This window comes from Phalacrocorax aristotelis, unplaced genomic scaffold (genome assembly GCF_949628215.1).
Source record: "Phalacrocorax aristotelis unplaced genomic scaffold, bGulAri2.1 scaffold_50, whole genome shotgun sequence".
NCBI classification, from domain to species: Eukaryota; Metazoa; Chordata; class Aves; order Suliformes; family Phalacrocoracidae; genus Phalacrocorax; species Phalacrocorax aristotelis.
This window is the reverse complement of record NW_027441151.1, coordinates 151356-178846: the sequence shown is the minus strand read 5'-3', so window position 1 is coordinate 178846 and position 27491 is coordinate 151356. Positions and strand designations below refer to the sequence as shown.

At 54.4% G+C, this 27491-nt stretch overlaps 1 long non-coding RNA gene across 1 annotated transcript; it reads right to left on the bottom strand.

Annotated features, from left to right (window-relative positions):
- Window positions 1-23278: 23278 nt before the first annotated feature.
- LOC142050953 (uncharacterized) lies at window positions 23279-26671 on the bottom strand. Its single transcript, XR_012658227.1, has 3 exons — window positions 26374-26671; window positions 25761-26101; window positions 23279-23870 (listed from the first exon to the last, which is right to left on the bottom strand). It is a non-coding gene; the product is annotated as an uncharacterized LOC142050953 (long non-coding RNA).
- Between the last annotated feature and the right edge of the window lie 820 nt (window positions 26672-27491).

Sequence of the window (27491 nt, the reverse complement as noted above, 5' to 3'; positions counted from 1 at the left end):
ACTTCCCTCCCAGTACATCCCAGTACATCCCAGTAGATCCTGGTACATCCCAAATCCCTGCTAGTTCCACCCGGTACAACCCAGTACAAGCCTGTACATCCTACTTCCTCCACGGTACATCCCAGGACATCCCAGCACATTGTAGTGCCTCCCAGTACACCCCAGTTCCCTCCCAGTACATCCCATTACATTCCAGTGCCCTCCCAGTACATCCCAGTACTTCCCAGTTCCATCCCAGTTCCATCCCAGTACTTCACAGTTCCATCCCAGTACATCCCAGTACTTCACAGTTCCCTCCCAGTACATCCCAGTACTTCACAGTTCCCTCCCAGTACATCCCAGTACTTCACAGTTCCCTCCCAGTACATCCCAGTACTTCACAGTTCCCTCCCAGTACATCCCAGTACTTCACAGTTCCCTCCCAGTACATCCCAGTACTTCACAGTTCCCTCCCAGTACATCCCAGTTCCCTCCCAGTACATCCCAGTTCCCTCCCAGTACATCCCAGTTCCCTCCCAGTACATCCCAGTTCCCTCTAAGTACATCCCAGTACTTCACAGTTCCCTCCCAGCACATCCCAGTACGTCCCAGTTACCCTCTGTACATAACACTTCCCTCCCAGTACATACCAGTACATCCCAGTTCCCTCCCTGTTCCTTCCCAGTACATCCTGGTACATCCCAAATTCCTGCCAGTTCCACCCGGTACAACCCAGTACAAGCCTGTACATCCTAGTTCCTCCACACTACATCCCAGGACATCCCAGGACATTGTAGAGCCTCCCAGTACGTCCCAGTTCCCTCCCAGTACAACCCAGTAGATCCTGGTACGTCCCCGTTCCCCGCACTGTACGTCCCCGTTCCCCGCACTGTACGTCCCCGTTCCCCGCACTGTACTGGGAGGACAACCGAGCCTGCGCAGTGACTGACATAGGGAACGAGCAAGTTTGTACCCATCACTAGACAAGACAATAATGACTATGTATGAGTATGTGAAATTTTCATCTATAAATTGTACGGGAAAGGTGCGTGAGGTACGCACGCCAGGAGGAGCGATCCCCCGTGCATCCGGCGCCGTGAATATAGAATGCCTGCTCTTTAATACTAAATTGGTGTTGAGGAGTCGTTTCCGATTTTAACGCGTTTTTCGGTAACACAGGGAGTCAGATCAAGAGAGCCAGAGAACAACAAAACACCGACAGGCTACAGGACAGAGCAGGAGGAATAAAAAAAAAAAAAAACGGAGCCAGAGCCAGGCAGAGAAAGAAAAAGGAGCCACAGGCTACAGGACAGAGAGAGGGAGGACTGAAAAGACGGGGAGGCAGGGAGACACTCAGAGCGAGACGGAGAAAGAAGGTGCGGGGGGGGGGGGGGGGGCGCAAAAAAAAATAATTTTGCAGCAGGTAAGGAAAGAGAGGGGGCCGGGGGAGAGACAGGGAGGGCCCAGGACGTACAAGAGAGGCAACGGGGCCCCAGTGGCCCAGGACTCACCGCGACTCTCGCTCTCAGCGCTGCTGGCACAATTTAGCCGTTCAGATGCTTCTTTCCCCTCCTCTCCTCCCTGCCTCTTCTGCAGCTCCAGACTCTAGGCCGTCCTCCACCTGAAGAGAATACGTGGGTGTCTTACAGCTCTTACCAGATGAGGCTTCCTAGGCACGTAGCCTAGCTTGCTCGTGCACTACACGCCCGTACCCAACTCCGGGTTACGCGTACAGACCCTACGGTGCACGTTGGTGGCCTGGCCCGCTGCGGGCTATGAAGGGGGATCCTTCCTCCCCCACCTGCATGGACAGGCTCTCTCTTGCCTGCGGCAGGAAGGCAGCTGGCAGCCAGAGCACCTTCAGTTTCTTCTTCTTTACCTTTTGTTGGCGTCTCCAGCTTCAGCCGAGGCAGCTCCTGTCCGCAGCCGGGAAGGGCTTTGTCTATCCCTTTTCGGCCCTGCGCTGCGAGGACGGCGAGGACGGGCAGAGAGAAGCCACGCGAGCCTGAGACGGCCGCAGGCAACGGCATCCCCGGGGGAAGGACAGACAACCACGTCCTCAGCACGGTCTCTGGGAGAGGGAAAGAAGAAACAGTGACCGTCATTACCGTCGATCGACCCTGGCCAAAGCCTCTCCTTCCGCAGGGGCTTCTGGACACACCGCTCCCTCCCCACGCTACTGCTAAGGGCCCCTGCACCAAGGGGGAATCCAGTGCGCTTGAGGGACGGCTTGCTGCCTTCACGACAGGGCCTGGGGGCGGCCTAAGGCTATGCAGCACGCTTATGGGGAGGTGCCGGAGCTGGGGGCAGGCGCACGGGGCAAGGGGGGCCAGGGGAGGCTGAGCGGGACCTCCGGTGGGCCGGGGACGCGGCCATCATCTGCGCCCTGGGCACGGGGAAAAGGTCATCGTCCTCCTCCTTTCCCTCTTCCCTTCTGTCAGCTCCCGGGGAACTCACCGCTTCTCGGGAAGCGGCCGCACCCGCAAGCCCCCAGTAATCAACACGAATCCAACCCCAAAAATACACCTCGCGTACCGTACGCGCCACGGCCGCCCGGCACCCGAGCACCGGAAGACCGCGCCTCCCGCCATGCCCGGCGAACCACGTGACAGGGCCGGCAGCCACTGCGCCAGGAATACAGCTCCCGGCATGCTCTGCGGCACAACCCGGCCGCCCGGCGGCCGGTTTGATGCGGAGCCACCCAGCATCCCTGCGAGCACAGCTGCAGGCGCAACAGCAGTTACGCAGCCACAACTAGGCACTAAACAAAGGCTTTCCAACACTGGAGGTCTAGAACAGGTAGACATTAGCACAGAAGCACAAGGGGCTCCGTCACCCTGCACAAATCTCCCCGTGCCTACACACGCACACGTTCAGAAGTTAGTTATCAGAAAACGCCCGACTCAGCCATTTGCCACAGTCACGAGACTCACGACATGATAACACGACATGACACGCGAGGTGGGCTCAGAGTTTTAAGGCAAGAAATACCTCCCACGCCCCCCACCCGAGATCTTTCAGGGTCCACACCTGCCATCGCCCCGCACCAAACCTACCCGGCCAAAGGCTTTCAGGTGGCCCGAAACACTGTACACAGAAAATAACCAGGGACAGACCTGCATTGTTCGGAAGCGAACGATGCCCGACCGGGGCTCCTCTGCGGGGCACGGAGCCCCCCGGCCCCGCCCGGAGACACACACCCGCCCCCCGCTGCCCAAACTCACCCACCAGCGCTCTCCGGCCCCCGGACACGGCCGCGCTGCTCTCTCAGGCGGCTGCCGCAGGCGAGGCTCGGGCACCGCCAGGCCTCCAGGCGTCCCGAGGGGCTGCCGGCCACCGCAGGGGATGGCTGCCGGCGGCCGGACCGCCGCGGCGCTCCCCGCCCAGCTCCGAGCAGGCTCCGCCGGCCGCGGGCTTCCCACGCCGGGCCGCAGAGGGGCCCCGGCACCGCACAGGGACGCCTCGCGACCCGGCCGCCACACGCACCGGCCCTTCGGCCTCCACACGCACCGCTCCCGCCCCCGCTCCGACGCGCACGCGCCACCGGAAGCCCGAGCCCCGCGGGGCGGCCCTTAAAGGGCGGCCGGAAGGAACGGCCCCCACCGGCCCCGCCACCGCGCCCAGCCGGTGAGCGCCAGCGCCCCCTGCTGGCCGGGCCGCGCTCAGCTCGCGAGGGCGCCGAGGGCCGGGCGGGGCGGGGCGGGACGCCCCGGCTCGGGGCCAGCGCCTTCTCGGGGCGAGCGGGAAACCCCTGCGGGCCCCGGTCACGGCCGGGCAGAGCCGCGCGCCCTCCGAGAGCTGCTGAACGCGGCTGCCGCTCGTGACACATACCGAGCCGTCTGCGACGGGAGCGGGCAGAGGAGGAAGGGGCCGGCGGCCGCGGCGCCCTGGCCCCAGGCGGGGGGGGGGGGCTGGGGCCCGGGGGGCCGCCCCCCTCCTCACAGTTCCCTCACAGTTCCCTCACAGTTCCCTCACAGTTCCCTCACAGTTCCCTCACAGTTCCCTCACAGTTCCCTCACAGTTCCCTCACAGTTCCCTCACAGTTCCCTCACAGTTCCCTCACAGTTCCCTCACAGTTCCCTCACAGTTCCCTCACAGTTCCCTCACAGTTCCCTCACAGTTCCCTCACAGTTCCCTCACAGTTCCCTCACAGTTCCCTCACAGTTCCCTCACAGTTCCCTCACAGTTCCCTCACAGTTCCCTCACAGTTCCCTCACAGTTCCCTCACAGTTCCCTCACAGTTCCCTCACAGTTCCCTCACAGTTCCCTCACAGTTCCCTCACAGTTCCCTCACAGTTCCCTCACAGTTCCCTCACAGTTCCCTCACAGTTCCCTCACAGTTCCCTCACAGTTCCCTCACAGTTCCCTCACAGTTCCCTCACAGTTCCCTCACAGTTCCCTCACAGTTCCCTCACAGTTCCCTCACAGTTCCCTCACAGTTCCCTCACAGTTCCCTCACAGTTCCCTCACAGTTCCCTCACAGTTCCCTCACAGTTCCCTCACAGTTCCCTCACAGTTCCCTCACAGTTCCCTCACAGTTCCCTCACAGTTCCCTCACAGTTCCCTCACAGTTCCCTCACAGTTCCCTCACAGTTCCCTCACAGTTCCCTCACAGTTCCCTCACAGTTCCCTCACAGTTCCCTCACAGTTCCCTCACAGTTCCCTCACAGTTCCCTCACAGTTCCCTCACAGTTCCCTCACAGTTCCCTCACAGTTCCCTCACAGTTCCCTCACAGTTCCCTCACAGTTCCCTCACAGTTCCCTCACAGTTCCCTCACAGTTCCCTCACAGTTCCCTCACAGTTCCCTCACAGTTCCCTCACAGTTCCCTCACAGTTCCCTCACAGTTCATCCCATGGACGGAACCGGGACCTACTGTGAGGCACTGGGAAAGAAGTGGGAGGAAGCCGGGACAGACCAATATAGCCCAGTATGGACTAGACCAATATAGCCCAGTATGGACTGGAGGGAACTGCGAGGGAACCGCGAGAGAACCCCACAGAACAAACCATGGGGCACGAGAAGGCAGAGAATTAAGAATTAGGGACAGGGAGCCAGAAAAAAAAAAAAGAAAAAAACCAAAGGGAGACAGAGAGCAAAAGGAATCGCAATGCGTACGGAGAGAAGAGAGAAACAATTCTAGCATAGGGTCACGGGGGAGCCAGGGACAGCAAGATGGAGAAAGGACAGAAGCTACAGGCTACAGGGCAGAGAGGGAAGAATTAATGAATAGACACAGAGAGATGGGCAGAAAGACATGGAGAAAGGCTAAAGATCACACGGCCTACAGGGAAGAGAGAAGAGAGGGAGGAATTTTAAAAACAGGGGCAAGAAGCCAGAGAGAGGGAGAGAGAAGCAACAATAAAATGGGGACAAGCCACAGGGCAGCGAGGAGGGAATCAATGAATAAGAACACGAGACCAAAGAGAACACAATGTAGAATGGAAAAAAGGAACAGCGGCCTACAGGGAAGGAGGAATTAAAGATCAGGGACTGGGAGGCAGACAGAGACACATGAAGAAACAAGTGAAAAAAAAGAAAAAAACAAACCAACAGCAATGGGCTACAAAGACAGAGAGGGAGGAAATGAGGAAATAAAACGTCGCAGCAAGGAGCTGGACAGCGAGAGATGAGGACAAACAAATAGCACGGGTCCACGTGACAGAGAACGTGGAATTAGAACACAGAGAGAGGGAGCCGGACAGAGAGAGAGGCCGAGAGAAACATCTAGACAGGCTACAGCGGGCAGAGGCAGGAATTAAAACCTAGGGACAGGGAGCTGGACAGAGAGAGATGGAGGTCACAGGGAACAGCGGTGGCTGCAGGAAGAACAGGAATTCATGAATAGGGAAAGGGAGCTGGACAGAGAAGAACTCAGAAAGGCAAGAACAGTAGCAGGGTACAGAGCAGAGAAGACAAATTAAAAAGCACGGGGGGAGCGTTGAGGCAGACAGAGAGAGATTAAGAAAAAAGTCACGGGCTACGTGGCAAAGCAGGAGGAATTCAGAAACGAGGATGGGAACCAAGGGAGAGTGTGCTGGTGAAGGATAACGGGCATTAAAAGTGAGGGACGGGGAGCTGGGTGTCGTGGTTTAGCGGCAGCTCAGCCCCACACAGTCGCTCGCTCACTCCCCCACCGGTAGATGGGGGAGAGAATCAGAAGGGTAACGCTCGTGGGTTGGGATAAGAACAGTTTAATAATGAAAATTAAAAGAAACAACAGTAGAAATGCAATGTAAAGGAGAACAACGAGAGGCGCAAAGCCCCGGGGGAGGGGGAAAGGAAGGGAGGGGAGAGGGGGAACGAACCGCCGGAACAAACCGCCCGCGCCGCAGCCACTCGCCGACCCGCCGACCCGACGCCGCGCCGCCCGCGCGCTGCCACTGCCCCCCCTCAATATACTGGTCATGGTGTCACATGGTATGGAATGAACCTGCCATTGGCCAGTCGGGGTCAGCCGCCCCCACCATGGCCCTGCCCCTCCCAGCCCCCCCTGCCACGCCACGCGGCAGAGCGCGGGAAGCTGGAAAGGTAGCTGACCCCCACAGTGAGGAGAATTAACCCCTTCTCAGCCAAAACCAGCACATTCTCCACCCCTTATTCCATACCACTTACACCATGCCCAGGTCCCATATGATGCAATACAACCGTACCAACCACCACCCCTCCCCTTCCCATCCTTTAACATAATACACAGACATCATTCCCTTAGTTCATGGATCTTCCCTGTAAAATGTCCATTAAAATGTCCATTGAGTTCACGCAGTCCATGACTCTGGGCTCCATCTGTTGTATCAGTCTTTCCGGGTGGGAGAGATGGTGTGTGGCGTTGGGTTGCTGCATACCGAGTCAGTCATCGTTCCATCACTGCTGCACGGCTTGTTTCATAGTTGATCTTCCATGGGTTGGGAGGCTCGTACTCTGATATCATTGATACAACACAGAGGTGACACACAATATTATATAGCAGTTCACATTGTGCCATTCAGTTCATTGACTGTTTTCACCCAAAATCAAATCCCCTTGAGGCACACATCGGATTTCTCCATCCTCCCGCATCACCCACCAAGTGCACCCAGGTCCTCGAGCAAAAACAATCCCACGAATGGGTTTGCCTTTGCCAGAGGCAGGAAGAACCCAGACTGTTTTGCCCAGCATACTTTTTGTGTGCACTACAGGGACTCTATCCCCTTCCACAGTATGTAGGATTTCTGACTGGGCAGGGCCAGCTCGGTTGGCAGATCCCCTCGTGTTGACTAACCACGTGGCTTTTGCTAAATGTGTATCCCAGTGCTTGAATGTCCCACCCCCCATTGCTCTCAGTGTGGTTTTTAACAGTCCATTGTACCTTTCAATTTTCCCAGAGGCTGGTGCGTGATAGGGGATGTGATACACCCACTCAATGCCGTGCTCTTTGGCCCAGGTGTCTATGAGGCTATTTCGGAAATGAGTCCCATTGTCTGACTCAATCCTCTCTGGGGTGCCATGTCGCCACAGGACTTGTTTCTCAAGACCCAGGATAGTGTTCCGGGCAGTGGCGTGGGGGACAGGATATGTTTCCAGCCAGCCAGTCGTTGTTTCTACCATTGTAAGCACATGGCGCTTGCCTTGGCGGGTCTGTGGGAGTGTGATATAGTCAATTTGCCAGGCCTCCCCATATTTATATTTCAGCCATCGTCCCCCATACCACAGAGGCTTTACCCGCTTCGCTTGCTTGATTGCAGCGCATGTGTCACATTCGTGGATAACCTGTGCAATAATATCCATGGTCAAGTCCACCCCTCGATCACGAGCCCACCTGTATGTTGCATCTCTCCCTTGATGGCCTGAGGTGTCATGGGCCCACCGAGCTAGAAATAGTTCACCCTTATGCTGCCAGTCCAGATCCACCTCAGCCACTTCAATCTTGGCAGCCCGATCTACCTGCTGGTTGTTTCGATGTTCTTCAGTGGCCCGACTCTTGGGGACGTGAGCATCCACATGCCGTACCTTTACAACCAGTTTCTCTACCCGGGCAGCAATATCTTGCCACAATGTGGCAGCCCAGATGGGTTTGCCTCTGCGCTGCCAGTTGCTTTGCTTCCATTGCTGCAGCCAGCCCCACAAGGCATTTGCCACCATCCAGGAGTCAGTATAGAGATAGAGCACTGGCCACTTTTCCCGTTCAGCGATGTCTAAGGCCAGCTGGATGGCCTTTACCTCTGCAAACTGGCTCGATTCACCTTCTCCTTCAGCAGTTTCTGCTACTTGTCGTGTAGGACTCCATACAGCAGCCTTCCATCTCCGGTGCTTTCCCACAAGGCGACAGGACCCATCAGTGAACAGGGCATATTGCTTCTCATCTTCTGGCAGTTTGTTATACAGTGGGGCTTCTTCAGCACGTGTCACCTCCTCCTCTGGTGATAATCCAAAATCTTTGCCTTCTGGCCAGTCCATAATCACTTCCAAGATTCCTGGGCGACTGGGGTTTCCTACTCGAGCCCGCTGGGTGATCAGTGCAACCCATTTACTCCACGTAGCATCAGTTGCATGGTGTGTAGAGGGGATGTTTCCTTTGAACATCCAGCCCAGCACTGGCAGTCGGGGTGCCAGGAGCAACTGTGCTTCAGTACCAACCACTTCTGAAGCAGCTCGAACCCCTTCATATGCTGCCAATATCTCTTTTTCAGTTGGAGTATAGCGGGCTTCAGACCCTCTGTATCCCCGACTCCAAAACCCTAGGGGTCGACCCCGGGTCTCCCCAGGTGCTTTCTGCCAGAGACTCCAGGTAGGGCCATTCTCCCCGGCTGCAGTGTAGAGCACATTTTTTACATCTTGTCCTGCCCGGACTGGCCCAAGAGCTACTGCATGGACTATTTCTCGTTTAATCTGTTCAAAGGCTTGTCGTTGCTCAGGGCCCCATTTGAAATCATTCTTTTTCCGGGTCACTTGATAGAGAGGGCTCACGATCAGACTGTAATTTGGAATATGCATTCTCCAAAAACCCACAACGCCCAAGAAAGCTTGTGTTTCCTTTTTGCTAGTTGGTGGAGACATGGCTGCTATTTTGTTGATCACATCCATTGGAATCTGACGACGACCGTCTTGCCATTTAATTCCTAAGAACTGGATTTCTCGTGCAGGTCCCTTCACCTTACTTTGTTTTATGGCAAAACCAGCTTTCAGAAGGATTTGGACTATTTTCTCACCTTTCTCAAAAACTTCTTCTGCTGTGCTGCCCCACACAATGATGTCATCAATGTATTGAAGGTGTTCTGGAGCTTCTCCCTGTTCCAGTACAGTCTGAATCAGTCCATGGCAAATGGTAGGACTGTGTTTCCACCCCTGGGGCAGTCGATTCCAGGTGTACTGGACGCCCCTCCATGTGAAAGCAAACTGTGGCCTGCACTCTGCTGCCAGAGGGATTGAGAAGAATGCATTAGCAATATCAATTGTGGCATACCACTTGGCCGCCTTTGACTCCAGTTCGTATTGAAGTTCTAGCATGTCTGGCACAGCAGCACTCAACGGTGGAGTGACTTCATTCAGGCCACGATAGTCTACTGTTAGTCTCTACTCTCCATTAGACTTCCGGACTGGCCATATGGGACTGTTAAAGGGTGAGTGGGTCTTACTGATGACTCCTTGGCTCCTCAGTTGGTGAATGAGTTTATGGATGGGGATCAGAGAGTCTCTGTTGGTGCGATATTGCCGCCGGTGCACTGTTGTGGTGGCGATTGGCACCTGTTGTTCTTTGACCTTCAGCAACCCCACCACAGAAGGGTCCTTTGAGAGACCGGGCAAGGTAGACAGCTGTTCAGTTTCCTCCGTCTCCAAGGCAGCTACACCAAAAGCCCACTTGTAACCTTTTGGGTCCTTGAAATACCCTCTCCTGAGGTAGTCTATACCAAGGATGCACGGAGCCTCTGGGCCAGTCACAATGGGGTGCTTCTGCCACTCATTGCCAGTTAGGCTCACTTCGGCCTCCAATACAGTTAGCTCTTGAGATCCCCCTGTCACTCCAGCAATGCTGATGGGTTCTGCCCCTATATAGTTTGATGGCATTAAGGTGCACTGTGCGCCGGTGTCCACTAAAGCTTTATACTCCTGTGGGTCGGACGTGCCAGGCCATCGGATCCACACAGTCCAGTAAGCCCGGTTATCCCTTTCCTCCACCCGGCTGGAGGCAGGGCCCCTCTAGTCCTGATCATGGCAGTCACAACTCACTTCCTGTAAATGTGAATCAGGAGTCCCTCTATTACACTTAGAAATAAAATCTGCGCTTCTACTCCTCTGTCTGGGGACTTGCTCGCTGGAAACTGGAGCAGCAGCTTTCCTGGAAGAGCCTCCCTGAGTGACTGTTCTCCCTTGCAGTTCATGTACTCGTGCCTGTAGGGTCGAAGTAGGCTTGCCATCCCACCTCATCATGTCCTCTCCGTGGTCACGCAGGTAGAACCATAGGGTGGCCCGTGGTGTGTATCCCCTTCTTTGAGCCAAAGGACGCTTATTCCTAACAGCTGAGACACTGCTCTGTCGAGGTGGGGAGTAGGACAGATCTTCTTTGAGTTGCTGGACCTCTTGGGATAGTTTCTCCACAGCAGAGACAAGCGAGGAAGAGATATTTGTGTCATAATCCCGGAGTCTATCTATCACCTCTGCCACCGTTGGTGTCTCGTCATCTTTCCAGGACATCACTGCCAATGAGTTTGCATGCGAAGATGGTGCGCTCCGTACAAACTTCCGCCACATGGGTCGTGTGCACTCGGCTTCATCTGGATCTTTGGATGACCGTTGATCATCCAGGTCACCATAAATCACCTCAAACACAGCTAATTCCCTGAGATACTGGATGCCTTTCTCCATAGTTGTCCATTTTCCTGGGCGATATGTAACATCTTCTTTAAAGGGATACCTTTCCTTCACTCCAGACAGGAGTCGCCTCCAGAGGCTGAGGGCTTGTGGTTTTTTTCCAATTGCTTTGTCAACGCCCCCTTCCCCAGAAAGGGATCCCAATTGTTTGGCTTCTTTTCCCTCTAGTTCCAGGCTACTGGCCCCATTATCCCAGCATCGGAGCAGCCAGGTGGCAATGTGCTCACCTGAACGACGGCTATAATCTTTTCGCATATCTCGCAACTCGCTTAAGGACAGGGATCGGGTGGTCTCTATTTCATTTATTACTTCTCCCTCCTCTCCCCGCGATGGCCCTGGTTCTTCATCATCCCGTTCTAAACGAGTTGATGTCCGCTTCCAATATTTCGTCTTATGTATGGGGGCAACTGATACTGGTACGGGTTTATTTTCTGAGCTAGCTCCGGTACTTGTTGTGGGGGTTTGAGTGGCTGCAGTGCCTGTTGTCAGGGCTGGATTGTCTACAGTGCCAGTCACTTTGCATTTCAATCCAGAGACATTCTCTTCCCCCTGGGGGCACTGAATACTGGTGAGCAGGGCTCGGTATGCATGGGCCAGACCCCAGCACGTTGCAGTTATCTGTGTCTCTCTGGAGTTCCCAGCGTAACAACATACTTTCTCCAAATATTCTACTAGTTTTTTAGGATTCTGCACTTGCTCGGGGGTGAAACTCCAAAACACTGGGGGTGCCCACTGCCCTAGGTATTTGCCCATGCTATCCCACATGCCCTGCCACTCGTAACTATCAAGCCTCGGGGCAGATTTCTGGGTGATATTCTTAAGTTGCTTAGTCAAAACCAAAACAACATGCCCAAAAACTAACAATGACTGCACCTTAACCACCCAAGGATGTTCAAGATACAAAAACGTTGTTGTAACAAAGGCACAGACATCATAGAACAAAGTTGCAAAGGTATTATTCTGTATTTCCTCCATATAAAATCTCTCAGAGGAGGAGGTATAATTGCTAATTGCCTCAACAAGGTGGTATCCGAAGTACAGTAACGGTTTCAGCAAAAACCCCAAATACCAGATAAAGCTGAAAACGAGTGTTTGTATAACAAATCTCGTAGGCAAAACATTACTAATCACAGCAGAACACAGCAGACTCAAACAACCAACACCGATTTTTAACACCAACTGCAAAAAGGACAACATGGTGCTGGGACCAGCAGCTGTTGTTATCTCCAACCCTCGTGCCCCACGTTGGGCGCCAAAAAGACTGTCGTGGTTTAGCGGCAGCTCAGCCCCACACAGTCGCTCGCTCACTCCCCCACCGGTAGATGGGGGAGAGAATCAGAAGGGTAACGCTCGTGGGTTGGGATAAGAACAGTTTAATAATGAAAATTAAAAGAAACAACAGTAGAAATGCAATGTAAAGGAGAACAACGAGAGGCGCAAAGCCCCGGGGGAGGGGGAAAGGAAGGGAGGGGAGAGGGGGAACGAACCGCCGGAACAAACCGCCCGCGCCGCAGCCACTCGCCGACCCGCCGACCCGACACCGCGCCGCCCGCGCGCTGCCACTGCCCCCCCTCAATATACTGGTCATGGTGTCACATGGTATGGAATGAACCTGCCATTGGCCAGTCGGGGTCAGCCGCCCCCACCATGGCCCTGCCCCTCCCAGCCCCCCCTGCCACACCACGCGGCAGAGCGCGGGAAGCTGGAAAGGTAGCTGACCCCCACAGTGAGGAGAATTAACCCCTTCTCAGCCAAAACCAGCACACTGGGAAAAGCGAGGCAGAGAAAAACAGAATCACACAAAGCCAAAAAAGAAGAAACTGAACAACAGGAACAGGTGTAACCAAAGCGATGAAATCAACCAACCAGAGACGGTGTTCCATTACGGGAACATGGAGCGTACCAATCAGCGCACCTGTCGATCTGCATTTTAGTGCCTAGGCGATCGTTAATGTCAGCAGAACAACAGACAACATGCTTCTGTCAGAAAAGGATGACAAAACGCGGTTTCGCTTAGCGGACTGAGAAAACTAGCCAAGACTGCCAAGAGTAAGAGCCGAGAAGCTAAAAGGTAATTCCGGCAGGGGGAGATCGCGACCACCGACTCACAGACCACCACCGACCCAAGTAACAACACCTACTCAGAAGAGAACAACGGAAGAGGACAACCGAGCCTGCGCAGTGATTGACATACGGAACGAGCAAGTTTGTACCCATCGCTAGACAAGACAATAATGACTATGTATGAGTATGTAAAATTTTCATCTACAAATTGTACAGGAAAGGTGCGTGAGGTACGCACGCCAGGAGGAGCGATCCCCCGTGCATCCGGCGCCGTGAATATAGAATGCCTGCTCTTTAATACTAAATTGGTGTTGAGGAGTCGTTTCCGATTTTAACGCGTTTTTCGGTAACAGTTTTCGCACCCCAGGTGGGAACCTGCTTTTGAATCTCGACGGATCCGTGGGATCGTGGGACCTGCAGCCGGCCCCGAGGAATTCTCCGGGAGAGCTTCCGATCCCCGGGCCAGAGAATTCTGAGCAAGATCCCCTGGATTGAGGTAAACAAGGCATTCTTTGAAGAAGAAACTTAGGTAGAATAATACGTGGGGTTAGGTTCCCACATAGGATAGGATAGCGGGTTTGAGTCCCACAGGCCTGCCCGTAAGGCGCGGCGAAAGCCACGCAGGGTCGGGGCCAAGAGGTGCCTCGGTTGGTAAGTCTCTGCTAGGCGAAAGCCTGTGGAGCGGGACCCGAGGGTAGGGGAGTCTTCAACAGGGGGTTGAAGTCTCCAGGGATATCTAGCAGGGGGCTACAGATCCCAGTGGCAGATTTCCAGTGAGACCTCTAACGGGGGTTGGAGTCCCTCTGACTAGTATTTGTGATAGTGCACTATCACAACTACTAGTCGACTGGGAGACGGGAGCATTACTGAGTAGGAAACCTATCCCACAGAGAACACCTTTGCGATGTATTTTGAAGCACTGGAAAGACGTCGGGGGCGGTGACCCACTAACTCGGAAACCATTAATTGAATATTGCAATCATTGGTGGCCAACGTATCAATTGGAAGGTGGGCACAAATGGCCAGAACACGAGACATTGCAATATCGTACCATCTTGCAATTAATGTTGTTTTGTAAAAAGGGAAGGCAAATGGGAAGAAGTGGCATATGTTGATTTGTTCTTTACACCGTGGAATCATCCCGAGCAGCAGAAACAGCGTGAGGTATGTCCACAAGATTCTACGGCAATGTTTCTGAAAAGAGGAAAACGTGGTGAGAACTTGAAAGAGTGTTGCTCTACTTGTGATACTGGATACTTCGCTTGATGAAACTGACAAGAAAATAGTATGGAATACAGCCAGAAGGCAGGTGCAGGGAGCACATGCTAACAGGAATTTACAGAGAACAATGAATAAGAATTTTCCATCTACAAATCCCGAGTGGGACCCTAATCAGCCAGGACCCAGGGGAATGTTGACTAGATGTCAGAGAGAGATTTTATTTGGAGTAAGACAAGCAATGCCAAAAGCAATAAATTGGTCAAAATTTATGAAGTGAGACAAGAATTAAGTGAGTCCCCTTCAGCCTTTATGGAAAGACTGAAGGTGACCACCAGAAAATATACTCATTTGAACCCAGAAAAACCAGAAAAAGCAATTCAGCTGGTCTCTATATTCATAAGACAATCAGCCCCAAATGGGGGCGGGGGGAGAGAAAACAACCTTCAGAAACTAGAACAACCTGAATCCAGAGATCTGGGTTAAATGCTTGAAGTAGCTTGGCATGAAGGAGACCAGGGGAATCAACCCTAGCTGAACACCTGGTTACACTGAAGCTACGGAATGAAGAAATAGAATTTTTGGTAGATACGGGAGCCACTTATTTGGTATTGAATACACGTGAAGAGAAATTTGATCATAAATCAGTAGATGTTGCTAGCGCAACAGGGCAAAGAAAAATTAGCCCCTCTCAGAGCCATTAAAGTTTAAATTGGAGAAGCAATGGGCAACTCACCAGTTTCTGCATATGCCTGAATGTCCACTGCCTCTGTTATGACGAGATCTATTAGGTCAATTAGATGCTCAAGTAACTTTTAAAGATGGAGAGATTAAATCACTAATACCAGAATCAAAAGCCACAGAGGCGAGAGCGTTTATGTTACAGGATTCCTCCAGGGAGGAACGGGTTCCCGAGGAAGTGGAAAACGTAGTAATTCCTTTGGTTTGAGCGAGCGGAGCTCCGGAGCGATCTAAGTGGGCAGAGCCGGTAAAAGTAACCTTAAAGCCTGGAGCCAAGCCCGTAAGACAAAAACAATACCCTATTAAGCGAGAGGCTCGAAAAGGATTACAGAAGTTAATTATAAAATTTTTCAGAATATGAGCTTTTAGTGGAATGTGAATCAGAATATAGTACTCCTGTGTCGCCAGTAAAGAAATCTAGAGGCAAAGAGTATTAGCTAGTTCACGATTTAAGGGCTATAAATCAGGTGGTCCAAGATATACATCCGGTAGTAGCTAATCCATACACTTTACTGACCTCTTTTAAAGGAGGAGCATAAATGGTTTACTGTACTAGATTTGAAGGACGCCTTCTTTTGCATACCTCCAGGCATAAAAAGTCAAAGCCTATTTGCTTTGGAATGGGAAAGCCCCACCACAGAATGAAAGACACAGCTACCATGGACCGTACTTCCACAAGGATTTAAAAATAGTCCTACGATACTTGAGACTCAGCTGGCAAAAAAAAATTAGAGATATAGAAAAAACAGAACCCAGGGAGAGGCATCTTGTTACAGAATGCGGATGACATTCTGATAGCGGCACAAAGTAAAGAAAAATGTTTTGAAATTTTTAAATTTTCTGGGCCAAGGAAGATGCGGAGTTTCCAGAAACAAAACCCAAATAGGAAAAGAAGCAGCCATTTATTTAGGATTTGAAATATCTCAAAGACAAAGACAATTAGAAAGTGAAAAGAAAGAAACTATTTGTCAAATTCCCGAACCTAGCAGCCCGAAGGAACTGAGAGCTTTTCTGAAAACAATGAAATAGCATCAGCTCTGGATTCTGAACTATAGACTGTATGTAAAACCATTATTTGAGGCATTGAAAGACTCAAAAGGATAAATATTTAACCTGGACGCCCGGATGCCAAACGGCATTCAAAGAACTGAAAAGAGCCTCGATGATGGCCCCTGCATTAGGCCTACCTGATTTCGCTAAACCTTTTGAGTTGTTTGTCCACGAAAGACAACATTTAGCCCTTGGAGTGCTGACACAGCGACTGGGAACCTGGAAGAGACCTGTGGGCTACTTCTCCAAACAACCTGACCACGCGAGTAAAAGATGGCCTAGGTGTTTACGGGCAGTAGCAACAACAGCGCTGCCGATCCGGGAAGCCCCAAAGTTAACAATGGGACAGAAGATGACAGTATATGTCCCGCACATAGCGGTGACTGTTTTAGAACAAAAGGGGGGTCGTTGGCTATCCCTTAGCAGAATGTTGAAATATCAAGTTGTTCTGTTAGAACAAGACGATGTGGAATCGAAGACTACTGCTATACTGAATCCTGCTATGTTTTTAACAACAGAAAACCTTACGGACAATTTAGAACACGATCGCTTGCTAACTATTGAACAAGTCTATTCCAGCAGACCAGACCTGAGACACAAACCTCTGGGAAAATCCTGATCTGGAGTTGTTTACAGATGGAAGAAGCTCTGGGCGAGAAGAGAAGCGAATGGCCGGATATGCTGTCGTTATCGCCGCCGAGGGAATGGAGTCAGGGGTGCTGCCTGCAAACACCTCAGCACAGAAAGCAGTATTGGTAGCATTGAAGCGAGCTCTGCGAATGGCAGAAGGACAAAGGATAAATATCTAGACTGATTCCAAACGTGCATTTGGTGTGATCCACGATCATGGAGCTATTGGGAAGGAGAAAGGACTGCCATCAGCCCAAGAATCATCAATACAGCATAAAGAAGAAATTCTCCAACTTCCGGAAGACGTGCAGAAACCAAAAGAAGTGGCGGTAAAGCGTTGCAAAGCTCATCAATTTGGCCAGACGGCTGTAAACATAAGCAAACGACTGACCGATAAAGCTGCAAAGAGGACTGCAGAGCAAGGTATCCTTGCACTAGTACCAGTAAAACAGATCAGAATTCCAAAGTTGAAACCGAGATATAATAAATTGGATGAGCAATTAGCAGAACAATTGGAAGCATCACAAAACACAGAGAGATGGTAGGTAACACCAGAAAAACAAGTAATAACAACAACCACCCCACAAGTTATGACAGAACTTGCAAAAGAAAACCATGAGCAAACACATTAGGCTGTAGGCGCTACGGTTTTGAGTTTAAAAACATCTGTAGCGTGTGTAGGCACGACAAGAATAGTTAAACCCATAGTAGCTAAGTGTCCAATCTGTCCTAGAAATAATCCCCTGAACCAAAGGAAACAACCTTTAGGAGTAACAAAACAAAAAATTCTCCCGGAAATTATTAGCAAATTAAGTTCTCTGAGTTACCCAGACAAAATAGATAGAGCAGTATTTGTCAGTGCTGATTGACAAATTTTCTAGATGGCCAGCAGCTTTCTCGTGCTGCACCGACAAAGCTAGAGTAGTAGTTAAGACGTTGCTGAAGGAAATAATACCAAGATTTAGAGTGCCAACGGGAATGTCCTCTGATAGAGCACCACATTTTTTTGCAGAGGTACTTCAACAAATTAATAAAATTTTGGGTAGAAAATGGGACCTGCATACACCCTGGAGACCACAATCAAGTGAAAAATTTCAGAACATGAAGCAAACACTAAACTGACATAGTGGAATATTATTGATCTAGGATGGAAGTATTGAGAAAATTATTATTTCAGAACTTCCAAACAGGGGAAATGTAACCAAAGTGATGAAATCAACCAGAGACGGTGTTCCATTACGGGAACATGGAGCGTACCAATCAGCGTATCTGTCGATCTGCATTTTAGTCCGTAGGCGATCATTAATGCGAACAGAACAACAGACAACGTGCTTCTGTCAGAAAAGGATGACAAAACGCTGTTTCGCTTAGCGGACTGAGAAAACTAGCCAAGACTGCCAAGAGTAAGAGCCGAGAAGCTAAAAGGTAATTCCAGCAGGGGGAGATCGCGACCACCGACTCACAGACCACCACCGACCCAAGTAACAGAAGAGAACAACGGAAGAGGACAACCGAGCCTGCGCAGCGATTTACATACGGAACGAGCAAGTTTGTACCAATCAGCAGACAGGACAATAATGACTATGTATGAATACGTAAAACATTGATCTACAAATTGTACGGGAAAGGTGCGTGAGGTACGCACGCCAGGAGGAGCGATCCCCCGTGCATCCGGCGCCGCGAATAAAGAATGCCTGCTCTTTAATACTAAATTGGTGTTGAGGAGTCGTTTCCGATTTTAACGCGTTTTTCGGTAACACAGGGAGTCAGATCAAGAGAGCCAGAGAACAACAAAACACCGACAGGCTACAGGACAGAGCAGGAGGAATAAAAAAAAAAAAACGGAGCCAGAGCCAGGCAGAGAGAGGCGGAGAAAGAAAAAGGAGCCACAGGCTACAGGACAGAGAGAGGGAGGACTGAAAAGACGGGGAGGCAGGGAGACACTCAGAGCGAGATGGAGAAAGAAGGTGCGGGGGGGGGAGGGCGCAAAAAAAAAAGTAAATTTTGCAGCAGGTAAGGAAAGAGAGGGGGCCGGGGGAGAGACAGGGAGGGCCCAGGACGCACAAGAGAGGCAACGGGGCCCCAGTGGCCCAGGACTCACCGCGACTCTCGCTCTCAGCGCTGCTGGCACAATTTAGCCGTTCAGATGCTTCTTTCCCCTCCTCTCCTCCCTGCCTCTTCTGCAGCTCCAGACTCTAGGCCGTCCTCCACCTGAAGAGAATACGTGGGTGTCTTACAGCTCTTACCAGATGAGGCTTCCTAGGCACGTAGCCTAGCTCGCTCGTGCACTACACGCCCGTACCCAACTCCGGGTTACGCGTACAGACCCTACGGTGCACGTTGGTGGCCTGGCCCGCTGCGGGCTATGAAGGGGGATCCTTCCTCCCCCACCTGCATGGACAGGCTCTCTCTTGCCTGCGGCAGGAAGGCAGCTGGCAGCCAGAGCACCTTCAGTTTCTTCTTCTTTACCTTTCGTTGGCGTCTCCAGCTTCAGCCGAGGCAGCTCCTGTCCGCAGCCGGGAAGGGCTTTGTCTATCCCTTTTCGGCCCTGCGCTGCGAGGACGGCGAGGACGGGCAGAGAGAAGCCACGCGAGCCTGAGACGGCCGCAGGCAACGGCATCCCCGGGGGAAGGACAGACAACCACGTCCTCAGCACGGTCTCTGGGAGAGGGAAAGAAGAAACAGCGACCGTCATTACCGTCGATCGACCCTGGCCAAAGCCTCTCCTTCCGCAGGGGCTTCTGGACACACCGCTCCCTCCCCACGCTACTGCTAAGGGCCCCTGCGCCAAGGGGGAATCCAGTGCGCTTGAGGGACGGCTTGCTGCCTTCACGACAGGGCCTGGGGGCGGCCTAAGGCTATGCAGCACGCTTATGGGGAGGTGCCGGAGCTGGGGGCAGGCGCACGGGGCAAGGGGGGCCAGGGGAGGCTGAGCGGGACCTCCGGTGGGCCGGGGACGCGGCCATCATCTGCGCCCTGGGCACGGGGAAAAGGTCATCGTCCTCCTCCTTTCCCTCTTCCCTTCTGTCAGCTCCCGGGGAACTCACCGCTTCTCGGGAAGCGGCCGCACCCGCAAGCCCCCAGTAATCAACACGAATCCAACCCCAAAAATACACCTCGCGTACCGTACGCGCCACGGCCGCCCGGCACCCGAGCGCCGGAAGACCGCGCCTCCCGCCACGCCCGGCGAACCACGTGACAGGGCCGGCAGCCACTGCGCCAGGAATACAGCTCCCGGCACGCTCTGCGGCACAACCCGGCCGCCCGGCAGCCGCAAGGACTACAGCTCCCGGCATGCTCTGCGGCACAACCCGGCCGCCCGGCGGCCGGTTTGATGCGGAGCCACCCAGCATCCCTGCGAGCACAGCTGCAGGCGCAACAGCAGTTACGCAGCCACAACTAGGCACTAAACAAAGGCTTTCCAACACTGGAGGTCTAGAACAGGTAGACATTAGCACAGAAGCACAAGGGGCTCCGTCACCCTGCACAAATCTCCCCGTGCCTACACACGCACACGTTCAGAAGTTAGTTATCAGAAAACGCCCGACTCAGCCATTTGCCACAGTCACGAGACTCACGACATGATAACACGACATGACACACGAGGTGGGCTCAGAGTTTTAAGGCAAGAAATACCTCCCACGCCCCCCACCCGAGATCTTTCAGGGTCCACACCTGCCATCGCCCCGCACCAAACCTACCCGGCCAAAGGCTTTCAGGTGGCCCGAAACACTGTACACAGAAAATAACCAGGGACAGACCTGCATTGTTCGGAAGCGAACGATGCCCGACCGGGGCTCCTCTGCGGGGCACGGAGCCCCCCGGCCCCGCCCGGAGACACACACCCGCCCCCCGCTGCCCGAACTCACCCACCAGCGCTCTCCGGCCCCCGGACACGGCCGCGCTGCTCTCTCAGGCGGCTGCCGCAGGCGAGGCTCGGGCACCGCCAGGCCTCCAGGCGTCCCGAGGGGCTGCCGGCCACCGCAGGGGATGGCTGCCGGCGGCCGGACCGCCGCGGCGCTCCCCGCCCAGCTCCGAGCAGGCTCCGCCGGCCGCGGGCTTCCCACGCCGGGCCGCAGAGGGGCCCCGGCACCGCACAGGGACGCCTCGCGACCCGGCCGCCACACGCACCGGCCCTTCGGCCTCCACACGCACCGCTCCCGCCCCCGCTCCGACGCGCACGCGCCACCGGAAGCCCGAGCCCCGCGGGGCGGCCCTTAAAGGGCGGCCGGAAGGAGCGGCCCCCACCGGCCCCGCCCCCGCGCCGGACCGCCCCCGCGCCCAGCCGGTGAGCGCCAGCGCCCCCTGCTGGCCGGGCCGCGCTCAGCTCGCGAGGGCGCCGAGGGCCGGGCGGGGCGGGGCGGGGCGGGACGCCCCGGCTCGGGGCCAGCGCCTTCTCGGGGCGAGCGGGAAACCCCTGCGGGCCCCGGTCACGGCCGGGCACAGCCGCGCGCCCTCCGAGAGCTGCTGAACGGGGCTGCCGCTCGTGACACATACCGAGCCGTCTGCGACGGGAGCGGGCAGAGGAGGAAGGGGCCGGCGGCCGCGGGGCCTGGCCCCAGGCGGGGGGGGGGGGCTGGGGCCCGGGGGGCCGCCCTGCTGGGTCACTGCCCTGCGCCGCACCGCGCTGGGGGCTGGGGCCCGACCGGCGCCGGGGGACCGGGGGCCGCCACGAGCAGGGGGCCTGAGCTTAGCCACGGCCTGCAAAACACCCCGAAGCGTGAGACGCTGCAAGGCCAAGGTGGTCCTTGGCAATGGGGGCGCCTGGGCTCGGCCTCCGCCTTACCTGTCCTGGGTCTGCGTGGTGTTCCAGGGGAATGGTGTTTTCCTTGTGCGGAAGGTGGGCTGGCCGTTCGGCCGTGCCCCGGCCGTTACCGATCCTGCCAAAGGCGCTCGCACGCTCTGGCCCATTACTGCTGCGGTACCGCGCCGTAGCAGAAAGGTGTTGTGTTTTCTCACAAAAAGCCTCCTATGGTCAGTTGAAGAAATAACCTCCTTCCGTGGCACTGACTCTTTTCGTACAGTCCATAGCCGGCTTTCGGCTTTTGTCTTTACAGCATTCAGTTTGCTTTCTGCCTAGCTTTCTACCTGCTGTGAAACATTTGGATGGTTTTTTCTTGTTGGTTTTTTTTCCCCCTACTTGCTCCACAACTCCCACACCAACCACCCAGCGTGGCTCGCCTTTCAGCCCCCAGACCGAGGAGCCTTGCCCTGGGACGGCCCTTACATGTCAGCAGAGTTGTTCCAGCTCTCACCCTGTCCCTACCCAGCTGAGGACGTCTGTGTCCGTGGGAGACACCCAGACACTCCCCCTGCAGCGTGGCAGCCCCCTGCCCCGTCAGTGAAAACTGCGGCAATATCGGCTAAGTTTAAAAGCGTCGGCAGGAGGTGCAGAATACGTAAATAAAGCGGCGGTTGGCTGCCGGGTATGGGTGCGATATAAATACATTTTGTTTACAGGCCTTCGTGCCTATTCAGCGTTGAACGGCACCGCAGCCCACCCACCCCGGGGCTCACGGGGCTCGGAGAAGGGTCTCTCCAAGGGCACAACCTAAGGCAGCGCAGGAAGCCCAGCTGCCACGCTCCCAGTCGCTACGGGACGCTTGCTTACAGCTACACCGACGAGGGTACGGATGAGGCTGGAACTAGCAGAAATGCTGACTCTTCTGGCCTTTTATTTGTGGAAGGTACAGCGCGCGAGCCTCGGCGGCTCACAGGAGAAGCGCGCAGTGCTGCCTAACTCTCATTCTCAGCTCACGTACTACTGCCAAAGCTCCTGCCCTGTGCTGTGCCAGATGCCGGCTGGCGTGAGCACCTGGGCTCCTGAGGGACCCCCTTGTCCTGAGAGCCAGAGGTACTCACTTCCCTTTGCATGAGGCCTGTAGGAGATATACCCTGCAATTTAAAAAATCCGTATCAAATGTGGCAGACTCAAAAGAGGGCATTTTTAAAAAGGCAGGTTTGTTTTCTTTGTTAACTTTACGATCTACAGCCTAGCAAAGAGCTCCCTTTCAGTGTCAGTCGCTTGGCTTTCTCCCCTACTGACGAGGTCCCAGCCTCCCAGTGAGATCTCGCTGGAGATATTCTGAGTTTCCCTCGAGTACGTGGCTGCCCTGGCCCGAGGCCAGCGAAGAAGCTGACTTTGCCCGTGCCTGAATCAGCAACAGGTCCAGCAGGCGACTTGCAGAGCCCAGGGAACCCTCGTAAAGAGGTTTGGGGGTGGGGCGCGCCACATCTGCGGCATCGGCCGTGGGAAAGGACCGGCGCAGTAAAACAGGTGGGTGAAACCGCGGTCCGCGCCAATACGTGCTGCTGCCTGGGGCATCGCTTTGCTGCGGGTCAAGTCAGATGCTCTCTGTAAGAGTCAGTCAGGGTAAAGGCAGCAGCAGATTTCTTTTCTGCTCATTTTAACAAAGGCTGGACGGAGCCCATAGAGGAAGGCACTACGCGTCTTGCTGGGTTGGTTTCCCTGCCTTCTCGTAAGCTGTCGCAGAAACTTGCACGAGCAAAGCCTGTGCAAGCTGATGACAGCCACACACGGTTGAAGAGGGAGCAGACGGTGAGAGCAGAGGTGTGCGCTCAGGCTGTGCGCTGGAAGCTAATGCTAATGCTGCAAAATAAAGAGTGGATTTTCTTTTTTGGGTTTAGGTGAGCGCTAAACATGACATGTGCGTATGTGCGTGTGTCTCTCGCAGGTTTTTGTCATACACCCCACCCTCCCACCCCAAAAAAACAACCCACACATGCCACGCGTTAAACAGTGGTTTTCCATTGTACTTAGAAGTGCTTACATAGGTGTGTTGGTTTTTTTCTTTTTTATTTTTTAATGCAGAAACAGCAATACGATAGATTTAATACAGCTAGCAATTAGATGGGTGTAGCTTTAGAGCGTCGGCTGTTTACAAAGCAACCGCACACCTTCTTTAACTCACAGTTTAAACAAGTAAACTTGCAGTGCATCACACGTGCTTTGTACACGTTCCACGCGGCAGGCCAGATGCTTCACCCTGCCTTGTCCTTGTTGCCCCGACTCCAACGGGACCGCCGAGGCCATCCTGGGGACAGCGCCGCTTTCTAGCAGCTGGGTTGCTTGCCTGGACGCCCCACAGACAAAGAGTCATTTCCCCACTGAACCTCTTCTCAAATAATTTCCTAGCCCTGCAGGCCCCACGTCCTTTGGTTCATATTTCCTTTTTTCCGGGCTTGATGCACAGGACCGACGATTTCCAGAAATAGAAACAGAGGCTGATTCAGTCCAGGCTCAACATTCTCTGACCTAAACCAAACTGTCTTCGAAGAGATAGCTGTACCGTAGGCACCACCTCGGGAACAGAAGTTGCCCTGTCATAAAAAAAAAAAAAAAGAAGGAAAACAAGGCATTTCAGGCTGAGGAGGCTGAGCGGTGTGCTGGGGGCGGTGGGGGTTGGAAAGAAACAGTTCAGACGATTAGAGCGAGCTTAGCGTTGCAAAGCGTGCCATTATTTTTAATTTGGCAGTCAGAAGACAATAGATTCTGACACTGATTTCCTGTGTGCTGCGGGAGTTCTCTCCTCAGCATTCCTGTGCACCATTTTACTTTTGTGTCCCGTCCGCTTCGCTTTTGCGCTGTAGCTCTCCGGTTCTAGCTACGCTTCCCACCACCCCCATTACTCTTTGACAAGCCCAGCTCTCACTGTGCTTCCCTTCCCTTCCCTTCCCTTCCTGTATGCGCGTGCAGGGAAAAGCCCGCGCGTCTGCCACTACAGGACACGCTCTGGGAGGCAGGAGAGATGACGACGCTCCCTGACAGAGGACACAGCTGAGGGGCGGTCCGCCGGGGCTGGGGAGATGGCAGCACCTTCCCTCAGCTGCCCCATCCGAGCACAGGTGCAGGTGAGCACTGAGGAGAGACAAGCAGGCAGGAGCCGCAGAGCGAGAGAGAAAATAAAATTCACGGGTGGGTGCTACTTGCGTCTCATTTTTAGCGCAAGGGATGAATTCTCAGCACATTCTTGGAGCTGCCCCTTTGGGACTCACGGAGAAGAGGGAGGTTGGCCACGCGGTGCAGCCCAGCTCTGCTTCCCCTAAATGGTTTTACTGTTCAGGTGTTGCCCTAATCTGGCCGGTACCCCTGCAAAGAGTTTGGGATTTCTGCTGCCTCTCCGGGCCAGCCGCAGACCCTGACTTCATCGCAGCGAATGACCCTGCGCTCGTCAGAGCGGTTGCCGAGTCACATCCCGCTGCCTTCCCTGCAGAACCGGTGACCCTTTTTCAGCCCTTGCCCCCTCTTCTCTCCGCTCGTTGCCCATCCCTTTATCAGTGCCGGCACCGATCCTGCCTCCAGCTCGCCCTGTCTCCACCTGCGAGCGCCCAACAGGAGCTAAATGTCTCCTCAAGGACGCACGGAAGAGACGCGCAGGTAACCCAGCACAGACCCCCTGCAAACATCTTCTTTCCATTTTCTTTCCTCTCCTGACACGAAGAGATGACTTAGGAAAAAGCGTACTGCTCACACTTCACCTGCACTGCTTCTACTTTCACTTTCGCTCTCCTTGGCAGTAATTAATAGCGGTGGCTGGGGGGGCTGGGGCATTCCCCCAAAGCGGCTGCAGTTACATCCGGGCGGTTGTGGCACTCCATTAGCTCTGTAGTTTTTAAATCTAAATCTTCTGGAATTGTTAGTTCTGCTCAGGAATCACCCGTACCTGCAAATTTTCTTAATAGCTACGCTTGACCCCAGCCACTGTTTAACAGCTCACCTTTATTTCTCTTCATTTAAGAACCTAAAGCTTCGTTTACTGCTTGGGTTGGAAGCAGGAGCTGTCGCTGCCTCTGAACTTTCTAACAGCCCTGTTACAATTTCAGTACTACCCGCTCCCAATTTAGCTTTCCGGGTCGATTTTCATTCTAGATTCGAAAATTTCCTTATTTTGTTTCTGATCAGGAGTCATTAATGCCTGCAGTTGATTTAGTAACGGCTGTATTTAGATTGAGCTATTAATGACTCGCAACTCTATTTATGGCATAAAAAAGGACTGCCTTTATTTTTTTTAACTACAGATTAGGAATAATGACTGCCTGGTTTGTTCAGTAATAGGTGTGATTAAATTTAGTCACGACTCCTCCCTAAATAATATGTATTTATTTGCACTCTAACAATTTAACCTTCCCTTTACCGGCCAGGGGCACCGACAAGTGCCCGTGCGTACCTCCGCTCCCCCTGCGCCGGCTCCCCAGGGAACAGCCTCTTACCCTGACCAGAGTCTGCAGCGGCCCGTTGTCATCCCAGCTCCTCGCCCTCGAGAAAGCGGCCGCCTGAAGCGGCGGCAGCTCCGCTGCTGCCCAGAGGGGACGGAAATGGCGCGGGGTAAAGCTCTCCGGGCCGCCTGCGTCCCGCGCGGAGGCGGTGACCTCAGCAGCCTGTACGCTGTTGGGGCCGAGCCAACAACCTGAGGAGGAGTCGCAGGGCGTAGCTGTTTCTGCAACAACCACGCTTTCCCGCCTGGCTGGACAAGAAAGCGGGGCCTGCGGGGGCCTGGAGAGGCAGCATCGCTGCAGGTTGCGCCACGGCTGTTGAGAGGCCAAGGCAACACCTGAAACAGTGAACGGCACAACTAGTGAAAACCCCCAAGGTTCCGGGTTCAGTAAAGACAGGAATTGCAGCAGCACAATAAAATGATCTCACGAGGGGAAAAAAAACAGCAAAGCAAAAACCAAACCCCAAACAGAACACCATACCACTAACCCGTCTCACCGCCCCCTCAGCGCCCAAAACAGCATCCTGGGAGAAAAAAAGCAAAGCAGGCCACAAGGGACCTTTCTAGTACAGATGCCGCCAAAGAGTGCCAAGCTCTGGAATCCTTACCTCAGGCAACGCCTCCGCTTCTCTAAACGCCAGAGCACGCCTGCCCGGGGGGCTGAGACAGCCCCAAAGCTGCGACCGCCCGAGGGAACACGGGAGCACCGACGCCAGAGAAGCCCAGGGCCAGAGCCGGGGCTCTTCGACCCCCGGGCCCCGCCCCCGCCCTTCCCACAGCGCCCCGCGAAAGGGGCGGGCCGAGCCCCCCGGGGGGTGAAGGCCCCGGGAGCCGTACGAGAGCCGCCTGGAGTTCCCGGCACGGGAGGGAGGGGGGAGAGAAAACACCCAAACCGAGCCCCCCGAGCGGAGCAAACACAGGCTCGGGCTGTTGCCGGGGGGTGGGGCCTGTCGCTAACGGGAGAGAGCCGGCACCGCCCCCCGGGCCGTTGCCGGGGGGTGGGGCCTGTCAATAAGGGGGTGTGTCCAAAGGGACGCTGGCAATGCCCCTGGAGCCATCACCAAGGGCAGGGCCTGTTGCTATGGAGGGTGGGGCCAGGCAGCACCAGCAACACCCCCAGGCTGTCACCAGGGGGTGGGACCTGTTGCTAACTGGGGATGCTGGGGAGCACACGAGCACGGCCCCACCCCACCAGGCCCTCGCCAGGGGGCGGGGCCTGTCGCAAAGGTGGGTGGGGCCAGAGGGGTCAGACATCAGCCCGCGCGTATAGACCAGTGCGTCCCAGTAATGACCAACATGCCACACAGTATGGATCCCAGTACATCCCAGCTCCCTCCCAGCGACGCCCAGTACATCCCAGTTCCCTCCCAGTACATCCCAGTTCCCTACCAGTGCAGCCCAGTACATCCCAGATCCCTCCCAGTCCGTCCCAGTTCCTTTCCAGTCCGTCCCAGTACATCCCAGTTCCCTCACAGTACATCCCAGTTCCCTCCCAGTTCACACACAGTTCACTCCCAGTTCCATTCCAGTACATCCCAGTACATGCCAGTTGCCTCCCAGTTTCCTCTAAGTACATCCCAGTACTTCAAAGTTCCCTCCCAGTACATCCCAGTTCCCTCACAGTACATCCCAGTACTTCACAGTTCACTCCCACTACATCCCAGTACGTCCCAGTTCCCCCTTGGTACATAACACTTCCCTCCCAATACATCCCAGTTCCCTCCCA